The following is an 11,513-nucleotide window of genomic DNA, read 5'->3' as shown; positions in this document are numbered from 1 at the left end:
ATGATTGAGATTTTACAACTAATTCCTATATCAAAAATAACACCTATTTCCAAGGCCCCCTGTCATTTTCAGTCCATAGGAAGGAGAGTCCGGGTTTCTGGGATTTTGAACGGACTCTGAACCCTAGGAAATATCCACAGGATGAGTTCCTGGCATCATTATGGCGGTGGGTCTTTGATAGTCCACTCATAGAAGATTCGGAAAGACTCATTTCCTTGGGACTGTGTGACGAAACTGGTACGTTGCAGAGCAAGCCCTTGGGCTACTGGGACATGAACATGAACATGTTTCCCCAGAGGTAGAGCATATACAGCGCTGTGTACACCATAGCTCGCGCCCTCCACCAAGAGATCCGGACTACGAAGGACATGGAGACATCGGGAGATGGACAAAATCGGGTCCCTTGTCCATGGCAGGTAATTCTCCCCTCTCTCTATCCACTAGGTCTCGCTGCTTCTTCGGGCTCTTCAGTCGTTGGTGTCTCTCTCTCCCTTCATGTCCACTTGTCACTGAAGAATGCTTGGATCCATACTGGTACAGGTGAGCAGATCCATTTGGATGACCTCGTCTGGGCGACCAGTAGGTATGACATCCTGGACTATCAGATTTTATGGAACGCCACCAGAGTCTACATCAGAATGGAAGAATTCATGTCCCTGGCCCCAGCTGGACATGATTTCACCATTAGTGAGGAAAGTATAACGTGGGATCGGCGATTTTCTCAGGTAAAGAAGGAGGGTGAGCAGGAGGAGGAGGAGAAAGAGGAGGAAGAGGAGGAGAAGGGAAAAACTGCATCCTGTGACAAACGATATCCCGAGTCTTCTTCTCTGTGGTCAATTCTGCCGTGTTGGTCGGGACTGTCACCGTGGTCCTTCGGGAACACTGGGCTGGGGAGCAGAATGAGGCCATGGTTGGGTCCCAGGGCACCTTTCCCCCTCCCTCCATCACCTCGGTCTGCTCTCTTGTCCATGGCAACATCTTCATGGTCTGGCTGGGAATCTCTGCCCCATTTCCCAACTAGGATGTTGCATCCAATGCTGGGGTTACCACTGTCCAGTGCAACGAGGGCTCTGCCACCGCCTTCTACTGCATCCTGGGTTATGTTGGGCTCCTGGCCCTAGTCAGCCTCACGGTGGCTTTCCTGGCCAGGAACCTGCCAAACAGCTTAGACAAGACCATTCGTGCTGGTGTCCACTATGCTCTCAGTCCCACAGTACTTCTGTCCATATCCATAATTAATTTAAATGTATGTAGCCTTTCTGGCCTGGAGGCTCTTAGTGGGCAGGGAACATGTCTACATACTGTTTTCTTGTACTCTACCAAGTGTTTTGTGCATTGTTGTGAACACAGTAAGTGCTCAATAAACGCTTTGATTGATTGATCGATTGAGGAGGCATTCTTGGAAGAGATCCCAGATTGTCATCTTGGACCAGAAGCCAATAGGGCTGTACAAATGGATGAAATGAAATGATGAAACTCCTTCCCATTGACTCTTTAAAGTCACTCAATCAGAGTGCAGAGGGCAGAGTGGGCAGAGGCTCCCAGCCAGACCGTGCAGATGTTCCCTTGGACAAGTACAATTCAGCAATAAAGAGAGATGATCCCTGCCAACTCAGGGCTTAGTCCAGAAGGAAATGTGTCTACCAACTCTGTTGGACTCTCCCGCACTCTTAATGCATAGCTCTGCACATAGTAAGTGCTCAATAAATACAATTGATTGATTGATTACTCTCCCAATTGCATAGTACAGTGCTCCGCATGCAGTAAACTCCCAGTAAATACCATTGATGGTGTAGACTGTTATGAGCTCTGATTGAACTTTCTGTCTTCAGAGAACGGGATTAAAACGTTGCCCTGGGATTTCTATTTCTATATCATTTCCTGTCTTCCCCAGTGCCCCTGATTCCCAGGGAGGAAAGCCTCAATGCCCTTCCCGTTTCCCTCTTCCCCTCTTCGCAAAGACCTCTCACTCCGTGTGTAGCTACAGCTGCCAGCCGGGATTCAGGAAAACAGATCGGGAAGGTAAAGCCCCCTGCTGCTACGACTGCGTGCCCTGTGCCGAGGGAGAGATCAGCAATCATTCATTCATTCATTCATTCAATCGTATTTATTGAGCGCTTACTCTGTGCAGAGCACTGTACTAAGCGCTTGGGAAGTACAGGTTGGCAACATATAGAGACGGTCCCTACCCAACAACGGGCTCACAGTCCAGAAGGGGGAGACAGACAACAAAACAAAACATGTGGACAGGTGTCAAGTCATCAGAATAAATAGAAGTAAAGCTAGATGCACATCATTAACAAAATAAATAGAATAGTAAATATGTACAAGTAAAATAAATAGAGTGAGACATCTGTACAAACATATATACAGGTGTTGTGGGGAGGGGAAGTAGGTAGGGCGGGGAGTAATGGGAAGGGGGAGAGGAAAAAGGGGGCTCAGTCTGGGAAGGCCTTCTGAAGGAGTTGGGTTTCAGTAGGGCTTCGAAGGGAGGAAGAGAGCTAGCTTGGCGGATGTGCAGAGGAAGGGCATCCCAGGACAAGGGGAGGACGTGGGCCAGTGAGAAGGTTAGTGGCAGAGTTAGCAATCAGACCATTAGGTGTCTGCTGACCATAATGCTTCTTTGTCCATGATGAGCTTCCAGTCTAGAGGTGGAGGCAGACATTGATCGATAAATCAATTCTATTTATTGGAGCACTTCCTGTGTGGAAGTGTAGAGCACTGTACCAAGTGTCTGTTAGAGTACCATACAGCAGAGTTGGTAGCACTTTCCAATCTCTTGAAAGCAGCTTCTCCATATATCTGATTTTCCTGGTTCTTTGCATTCCTTTGCACCTGTATCATGAACTCCCCTTATTCAGAGACTGAAATTTCATGCCCTGACCGAAATGAGGTGTGAAATTCCATTTATCCCTTTCAGATACGGATCAGTGCATCACGTACCCCAATATGAATTTTCAAATCCTCAAAGAGATCAGTGTATCACGAAAGGTGTGGTATTCCTTTCTTACAAGGAACCTTTGGGAATGGTTCTGACGTCCTTCGCCCTCTGCTTCTCTCTCCTCACTGCTTGGGTTTTGGAGGTCTTTATCCATGATCGGGATACCACCATAGTGAAAGCTAACAACTGCAGTCTCAGTTGCACCCTCCTCACAGCTCTCCCGTTCTGCGTCCTCTCCTCTTTGACCTTTGTCGGCCATCCCAGCCCATCCACCTGCATCCTGCGACAGACGGCCTTAGGAGTCGTCTTCTCCATGGCCATTTCTGCCATGTTGGCCAAGACGGTCACCGTCGTCCTGGCCTTCAGGGCCATTGGGCGGGGGGACCAGAATGATGACGTGGTCGAGACCCAGGGAGCCTTCCTCCTTCGTCTACATCTGCTCCTTCATCCAAGTGTGCATCTGCATGGTCTGGCTAGGGACCTCCCCTCCATTCACTGACGCGGATGTGGTGTCTGAGGTTGGGGTCATCGTCGTCCAGTGCAACGAGGGCTCCTCCACTGCCTTCTACTGCGTCCTGGATTACATGGGACTCCTGGCCCTGGTCAGCCTCTCAGTGGCCTTCCTGGCCCAGAAGGTACCAGACAGCTTCAACGAGGCCAACGTCATCACATTCAGCATGTTGGTGTTCTGCAGCGTCTGGGTGTACTTCCTGCCCACCTACCTGAGCACCAGGGGCAAGGCCATGGTGGCCGTGGAGGTCTTCTCCATCCTGGCCTCCAGCACAGGGTTCCTCGGCTGCATCTTTGACCCCAAGGTCTGCATGATCCTGCTGAGGCCGTACGGGAACACCAAATGGCAGCTGATGGGGAGACAGGGGAATCATTAAATGGGACAAAGAGAGGCAAGACGATCAGGGCCTGGCTTGGAGAGGTGGCCACTAGACGATGCCCCTCCCCACTGACACATGACATGATGGGCCCTGCCCTGATCAATCAATCGATCCACCATACTCACTGAGCGCTTACTATGTGCACAGCCCTGAAATAACCACCTGGGAGAGTACAATGTTACAGATTTGGTGGACATGTTCCCTGCTCAGAGTGAGGATTCTGTCTTAGTCCTCCCTTTCCCACACCTCCCTGCCAGAGGTCAAAGGCCCTAGGGCCTAACATAGGTAGTGGACTCTGGTGTGAGTATTCTGGAGTAGAGGCTGGGGTCCTGGCTCCCTACTTAATCCCTATTGTGGCAGCCCATGCAATGAGAAGCAGTGTGACTTAATCAGAAGCAGTGTTGTCTAATGGAAAGAGCACAGGCCTGGGAGTCAGAGGACCTGGGTTCTAATTCCAGCTCCACCACTTGCCTGTGGAGTGAACTCGGGCATGTCACTTCCCTTCTCAGTTCTCTCACCTGTAAAATGGAGACTAAGACTGTGAGCCCTATATGGAACAGGGACTGGGTCCCATCTGATGATCTAGTGCCAATCCCAGCCTTTAGAACAGCACCTGAAACATAGCAAGCTCCTGATACCATCATAAAATTAAAAGAAGCCAGGGCAGGGAAATAAATGCAAGGTCCTCTCTGCTCCATAGGTGTCCTCCAGCCTCAATATCTCAGCTTCCCCCAGACTCAGCTATTGAGGCAAACTGCATCTCTGCCTCCCCTAACTCTGTGCCAGTGGGGAGCCCGGGTTTGTCCTGTCCCTAGTTCCTACACCATGTGTCTCCATGTGTCCACCACCCAGCTGCCTTCCTCAGGTGAGGAGAGTCCAACCCAGAAACCCTCACCCAGGCACGGAGACGTGAGAGGGGAGAAATGAGGAGGGCAAGAAAACAGCCATATCATGGCTCTCCAGAATTTAAAGAAAGAAAAGAAGTCACATAGTTTGAGAATAATCTTCTCTTTTGCCAGTGAAATTGGGGAGTGGTTGTCATGGGCATGTGGGGAAGTGGAGGTTCCCTGTCAAATAAATTTAAACTAAAGATTCTCTAGATTCTAAGTTCGTTGTGGGCAGGGAACATGTTTACCAACTCTGTTGTATTCTCCCAAGTGCTTAGAATAGTCCTCTGTAAACAGGAAGTGCTCAATAAATGTCATTGATTGATTGACTGGTTGATTCTTCTCCAGTTTCCCACCGATGCTGGTGGTCTTTGTTTCTGTACCAGAGCAGAAAGAGGTTCTCATAGCAAGGAATATCCATTGTATGAGAAACAGCATGGTCTAGTATATAGAGCACAGGCCTGGGAGTCAGAAGTACCTGGGTTCTTATCCTTGTTCAGCCATTTGTCTGCTCTGTGACCTTGGACAAGTCATTTCAATTCTCTGGTCCTCAGTTCCCTTACCTGTAAAATGGGGATGAAGACTAGAAGCCCCATGTGGGACATGGACTGTGTCCAACCTGATTATACTGTGTCTCCCCCAGGATTTAGTAAAGTGACTGGAACATAGTAAGTGCTTAACAAATGCCACAGTCATTATTATTATCATTTAGAACAGCCAGATGCTATTCCCTAGTCACCCCCAACCCTCTCCATGGACGAGGAAGCTGGAAACAAGGTTGGGTTCCCTAGAAAAACAATTCCCAGAGAGTGAAGGAGACATCCCGGCAGCTTTATCAGTGAGTGGGGCCCACATATCCCTAGGAGATCCTGTAGGGACATTGATCTTCTCCCAGGCCAAAGAGACAGTTGCTGGAACTTGGGAATCTGGAGCCTGGAAAGCCCTCTTTCCCCAGATGTCAGGAGGTGATGATCTATCTGCATCTAGGCTGGGGTTGGGGCCGGTGTCTCCTCAATCACCAGTGGGACCCTCCTCAGTCCTCTCCTCCTCCACCTCCAGAGGCAGGACAGCAGCTTCCAGGGTGGGAGGATAGGTCTGGTGGCCTCAGGTCCAGCGAGAACGAGCTCTTTCCCCTTGAACGCAGCCTGGATGCAGTGCCCAGATGTCCACCGGTACACCCTGTACGTCGTGCTCAACTTCCCATTCCAGTTAAGTCAGCTTCACCGGAGCCCGGAAGGTGACCTCCTCCTTGAGCGCCAGTGCTCTGCACACAGTAAGCGCTCAATAAATATGATTGATTTACATAAACAACAGGAGATTTCTCAAACAGATGCTGAAATTGGGACACTAAAGACAAGGAGGGTAGAGGTAAGTTTTATGGACATGGTAAAACAAAGCCTCAGACAATACTCCATCCCTGGTGAATGCTAGGAGGCAATTGCAATCAATCAGTTGATCTATCATATTTATTGAGCGCTTACTGTAATAATAATGATGACATTTATTAGGTGCTTACTATGTGCAAAGCACTGTTCTAAGCAGTAGGATCTGGTTGACAAGCAGCTTGGCCTAGTGGTAGATCATGGGGCTGGGTCCTGGCTCCTCCAAATGCCTGTTGTGTGATCCCAAGGTTACTTCACTTCTCTGTAGCGCAGTTCCCTCATCTGTAAAGTGGGAATTAAAACTGAGAGCCCCATGTGGTACAGGGACTGTGTCCAGCCTCACAATGTACAGTGCAGTGCCTGGCACAAAATCAGGTCTTAACAAATATCTTCAAAAAATAATCAAATCAGGATGTCTAGTGTATCTTTTTGAGTCTCAGAGTGTCCGACTAACCTTATATCAAGATTCAGACAAAGCCCAAAACGTATAGGTCAACAGTAGTATGAGAATACAGCGTATTAGAGTTGGCAGACATGCTTCCTTTCCACAGTGAGCTTAAAGTCTAGAGGAGGAGACAGACTTCAATATAAATAAATAAATTATAGATATGGAGATGAGTTCTGTGGGGCTGAAAGTGAAATAAATAACGGGTGAAAATCCAAGTACAAGGCTGATGCAGAAGGGACTGGGGGGAGAGGAAATGAGACTTTAATCAGGGAAGACCTCTTGGAGGAGGTGATTTTAGTAAGGCTTTGTAGGAAGGGGGAGGTGTAGCTGTTGGCTACAAGGGGGGAAGGAGTTCCAGGCCAGAGGCAGGATGTAGATGAGAGGTCAGCGGCAAGGTAGAGGAGATCAAGGTACCATGAGGAGGTGGTGTTAGTAGAGCAAAATGTGTGGGATGGTTTGTAGTAGGAAATTAGCGAGGTAAGATGGGAAGGAGCAAGGTAACTGAAGCTTTAAAAAATGGTAAGGAGTTTCTGTTTGATCTGGATGTAGATGGGCAGCCACTGAAGATTCTTGAGGGGTGGAGAGATGTGGAGTGAACAGATTTGTAGAAAAATGATCTGGGTGGCTGAGTGAAGTACGGACTGAATTGGGGAGAGACAGAAAACAGGGAAGTCAAAGGATGGTCCCATTACTGAGGTTTCTTTCAATTAACTGATTAATTAATGGTATTTGTTGAGTTCTCACTGTTGGCAGAGTTGTGCACTAAGCACTTGGGAGACCATAATATAGCTGAGGTGGAGTAACCACCTCTCCATTGTGCACTGAGGAATGAGGGTTTATTATTTAGTGTTACATTGTAATAATGCTAATAATAAATATAGTAATAATATTGTGCTACCCCTTGTGCTAGTACTATGCTCTGCACACAGTAAGTGCTCAATAAATATGCTTGACTGACTGAGGGTCCGATGCTCAATTACTTGGTAAAGGGAAAAACTGCCTAGCTTTCTTCATTGCTTCCACATAAAGATCATCATCATCATCAATCGTATTTATTGAGCGCTTACTATGTGCAGAGCACTGTACTAAGCGCTTGGGAAGTACAAATTGGCAACATATAAAGACAGTCCCTACCCAACATTGGGCTCACAGTCTAAAAGGGGGAGATAGAGAACAAAACCAAACATACTAACAAAATAAAATAAATAGAATAGATATGTACAAGTAAAATAAATAAATAGAGTAATAAATATGTACAAACATATATACATATATATAGGTGCTGTGGGGAAGGGAAGGAGGTAAGATGGGGGGATGGAGAGGGGGACGAAGGGGAGAGGAAGGAAGGGGATCAATCTGGGAAGGCCTCCTGGAGGAGGTGAGCTCTCAGTAGGGCCTTGAAAGGAGGAAGAGAGCTAGTTTGGTGGATGGGCAGAGGGAGGGCATTCCAGGCCAGGGGGATGACGTGGGCCGGGGGTCGATGGCGGGACAGGCGAGAACGAGGCACGGTGAGGAGATTAGCGGTGGAGGAGCGGAGCGTGTGGGCTGGGCTGTAGAAGGAGAGAAGGGAGGTGAGGTAGGAGGGGGCGAGGTGATGGAGAGCCTTGAAGCCCAGGGTGAGGAGTTTCTGCCTGATGCGCAGATTGATTGGTAGCCACTGGAGATTTTTGAGGAGGGGGGTAATATGCCCAGAGCGTTTCTGGACAAAGATAATCCGGGTAGCAGCATGAAGTATGGACTGAAGTGGAGAGAGACAAGCTTTTTACTACTACTACTATGCTAAAACAGTCATCATACACGAAACTGTTTCTTAGTATCCTGGTCTTCGTAAAGGCTTTATGCAAAAAAGTGAATCTCGTCCCACCAGCTGCTTTATTAAAAAAACCCAACTCCTCTACCACCTCAAGGAACTTACAATTCAGCTGGGGAGACAGACACTTGCATTTGGCAATAATTCATAATTGTGCTATTTCTTAGGCACTTAATGAGTCCCAAAACACTGTACTGAGTTCTGGGGTTCATACAAAATAATCAGATCCCAAAGGGGCTTGCCATCTAAATAGGAGGGAAAACAGGTATTGAATCCAGATTTTGCTGAGGAGGGAACTGAGGCAAAGAGAAGTTAAGTGACTTGTCCAATGTCACAGAGCAGACAAATGGCGAAGTGGGGTTCAGACAACCAGGCCCTTGCTCTTTCCACTAGGTAATACTGCTTGCCTAGTGTAATTAATACCTCTTCACCAATCAGAAGGCTCCAGAAAGAAGCAATCCTGTCACAAAGCTGCCTTCATTGCTGAGCCGAAAACTGGTATTTTCCATCTCTTCCTGGCAGAATTGGGGAATAATATAGGATTATGCCAGGAGCTTTAAGAATTGATCAATCAATAAATAAATCAATGGTGTGGATTGAGCACTCATTATATGCAGAACACTGTATTAAGTCCTTAGGAGAGTACAACAGAATTAGTAGATAGGTTCACTGCCCGAAACGAGTTTACAGTCTAGAAGGGGACACTGAATAAATGGATAATTTACAACATACAATTTAAAGATAGGTGTTGTGGGATTGGGGTGGGGCAAATGGTCAATGTCCAATGTCCAAAGAAATACAGTACATTTCTCTTCACCACCAGTCAGATTTAAGGGGTGCAAATATGATTTTAGGTCTTAGTGACACTGCAGGGCCCTCTCTCTCTTTCTCCCTTTCTCCCTCTCTGTCTTTCTCTCTCAGTCTTGTTGTAAGTCACTCTCTCTCCCTAGTAGCCCTGTAGGAGGCCTTCTCTAATTCCACTTGAAAATTTGGGTGAATGGATATCACCTTCGAGATTGCGATTCTGACACAGGTTCATTCATTTATTCATTCAACCGTATTTATTGAGCGCTTACTGTGTGCAGAGCACTGTACTAAGTGCTTGGGAAGTACAATTTGGCAACATATAGAGACGGTCCTTACCCAACAGAGGGCTCACAGTCTAGAAGGGGGAGACAGAGAACAAAGCAAAACATATTAACAGAATAAAATGAATAGAATAAATATGTACAAGTAAAATAAATAAATAGAGTAATAAGTACGTACAAACATATATACATATATACAGGTGCTGTGGGGAAGGGAAGGAGGTAAGGCGGGAGGGATGGAGAGGGGGTGGAGGGGGAGAGGAAGGAGGGGGCTCAGTCTGGGAAGGCCTCCTGGAGGAGGTGAGCTCTCAGTAGGGCCTTGAAGAGAGGAAGAGAGCTAGGTTGGTGGATGTGGGGAGCGAGGGCATTTCAGGCCAGGGGGTCGACGGCGGGATAGGCTAGAACGAGGCACGGTGAGGAGAATAGCAGCAGAGGAGCGGAGGGTGCGGGCTGGGCTGTAGAAGGACAGAAGGAAGGTAAGGTAGGAGGGGGCGAGGTGATGGAGAGCCTTGAAGCCGAGGGTGAGGAGTTTCAGCCTGATGCATAGGTTGATTGGTAGGCACTGGAGATTCTTGAGGTTGGCATTGGGATTTGTGTAAATAGATTCCTATTCCTCTTTTGTATCTACGAAATCTGTGACAGCCACCAGGTGAACTCCTCTGACTTCATCCTTGCTCACCTGACCTTGGCCAACACCATCGTCCTTCTCTCTGGGGGAGTCCTAAATGCTCTGGAGATTTGGAGCCCAGGAAATTTCCTAGATGACATCAGATGCAAAATGGTCATGTACTTCAATCGAGTGGGCCGTGACCTGTTTGTCTACAGCACCTGCCTCTACCAGGCCATTACCATAAGCCCCGGGACCCAGAGGTGGGTGGGGCTTAAGGCAAAGCTATCAACGTTTTATCTCTCCTCCTGTCTCCCTTCCTGGATCTTCAATCTCCTCTTAGATTTTGGTGCACCAATGTTTGTGACAGGTCCCTGGTATGGCTCTGGTGTTCAAATCACCCTGAATTTTAAATATTGCACAAAGGTCTTCATCACTGCAGCAACCCACTTGATAAATGCAGCTGTGCTCAGTGCCTGGGATCTGTTCATAGAAGTTGCCATGAATACAGCCATCGACTACATGCACAGACACCACAAGCAGGTACGACACATCCATACGCCTGGATCATCCCCCAAGCTGTTGTTCGAGGTCAGAGCGGCCAAGGGGGCCGTCGTCCTGGTAGTGTTATGTGTTCTGCTGCATGTATTAAAGACCATCACGTTCAGTGTTTTTCTAAACAGGAAAGAGAATTCTCCATGGCTGGTGAATAGCCATGTAATTTTTTCACTCACCTTCTCATCCATAAGTCCGTTCGTGATCATTTCCAGTGACCAGAGAATTGGAACCCTATGGAAAAGGGTCTCTCCTCTTTCCAACAAGGATCCCTAGGGAAGCTACGTGCTTTCCCATGGGGTCCCTGGGAAGATTAGCGGGAGGCACCTGCAAGCTGGGAAGTCTTAGACCTGACACACACAGTTAGAACCACTTCTGTGTTTTAGAGCCTTGCTGTGAAACAGCCAACAGATGGCACGTCCAGCTCCCTGAGCCCCTCCATCATCTTCACGTATGGGTCAGACTCAATGGCAAATGGCAAGACCAGATCACGGACAATGAACTCCTGGAGCACAGTCAGTCTCCTAAAAGAGCTTTCTCTGATAAATAACAAACATTCTGTTTATGTTTATGAGTGACTTGGGGAAGTCATCTGTAACAGAGAAGCTAAGTGACTCTATCAAGGCCACATAGCAGAAAAGTGGCGGAGCTGGCAATAGAACCTGTATCTGCTGATTCCTTGAGGTGTGCTCTTTCTACTAGGATACGTTATGGAGTAATTGCGTTACATAAATTAGGAGGTAATTAAGTTAGCTCTAGATTATAGATAGGTAGATAGTGCCGTGCTTCATTTAACATTATCTTCCTCCGATGCACTGTTCTTTTCTTGGGAACTTCTGTGCTAAATATTAAGGGTTCCTTAGGGTCCAGATCAATACTTCACAACAAGTAACTGTCATTGCTGT

Source organism: Tachyglossus aculeatus, assembly GCF_015852505.1.
Source record: "Tachyglossus aculeatus isolate mTacAcu1 chromosome 12 unlocalized genomic scaffold, mTacAcu1.pri SUPER_6_unloc_2, whole genome shotgun sequence".
Classification (NCBI taxonomy): Eukaryota; Metazoa; Chordata; class Mammalia; order Monotremata; family Tachyglossidae; genus Tachyglossus; species Tachyglossus aculeatus.
The sequence above is the reverse complement of the archived record's forward strand: the minus strand, read 5'-3'. Positions refer to the sequence as shown.